This window comes from Neomonachus schauinslandi, chromosome 15 (genome assembly GCF_002201575.2).
Source record: "Neomonachus schauinslandi chromosome 15, ASM220157v2, whole genome shotgun sequence".
NCBI classification, from domain to species: domain Eukaryota; kingdom Metazoa; phylum Chordata; class Mammalia; order Carnivora; family Phocidae; genus Neomonachus; species Neomonachus schauinslandi.
The window spans coordinates 58,911,854-58,912,931 of NC_058417.1; positions in this window are offsets into that span (position 1 = coordinate 58,911,854).

The following is a 1,078-nucleotide window of genomic DNA, read 5'->3' on the forward strand; positions in this document are numbered from 1 at the left end:
GGCGTCGAGGCTCCGGGGGCCGGGCGCCGTCGGCCTGGGCAGCTCCGGCTCCGCGCGCGGCCGGCGAGCGCAGCGCAGGGTCTGGGTGCGCTGGCTCCGGCCCGCGCCAATAAGCGGCGGGGGCCGAGCCTGGGCGTAGTTTGCGGGGGCCGCGACGGCCCGGGTGCCCGCGCGTTAGATGTGCCGCCGCCGCCGCCGCCCGTCTCGGCGGAGGGGGAGGGGGCCGCATTCGCTCTTTTCTTGGCGGAGGCATCGCCTTTTCTTCCCAAACCGCAAGCCTGACGGAGGGGCCTGGCCTACCCCGCCGCGGCCGCCGGAGGCGCTCCCGGCCCGGCTCCGTGGGGGGCAGCGCGGCCCCGCGGTCCCGGCAGCTCCATTCCCCGCGGCCGGCCCGGCGCCGCCGCCCCCGTCCCCGGGAGGCTGGAAGGGGCGGCGGGGGGGGGGGGGGGGGCGCTGGCAGGGGCGGGGCTTTTCCGCGCCGGGACTCCGCCTGCCGCGCGGGGCCGGGCCCGACGGGCTGGGGGCGCAGGGCGGGCGCGCTCACCTGAGCCGCCGGGGCCCCCCTCACCCCGCTGCCCAGGCCCAGAGCAGTCCGCGGGCGACCCGGACCCCGGCCCGCCCCCCCTCCCGCCCCGAACCGGCCCGAGCCCCGCGCTCACCGCGGCCGGCCCCGCGGCCCCGGCTCCTCGGCGTCGCTCGCCCTGCGCCAGCCCGCTGGGACGCCGGCTCGGCTGCGCTCCCCCTCTGGCGCTGGCGCGGAGCCGCCCGGGACTTTTATCCAGCGGGGCCCCCGGGATCAAAGCGACGGCGGACACAGGGCCCCGCGCCGAGGGGCCGGCAGCAGCGGCGCCGGGGCCTCCAGGAGGAGCGGACAGGTGTGGCGCGGGCCCCGGCGCCCTCGGTGACCTGCGGGAGGCACCGGGCGCCCCCGGCACGGCGCCACGGGGGAGTCGCCCCATCTCGCCACCTGGATAGACAGATTCTGGGCGGCGCTGGGAAGCAGTGGGGCGCTGCCACTTACCGAGGTCGGTGGGCCTCGGGGTGGGCTCCTGGGTCCTCTCTGCCTGAGCCCTGGCTG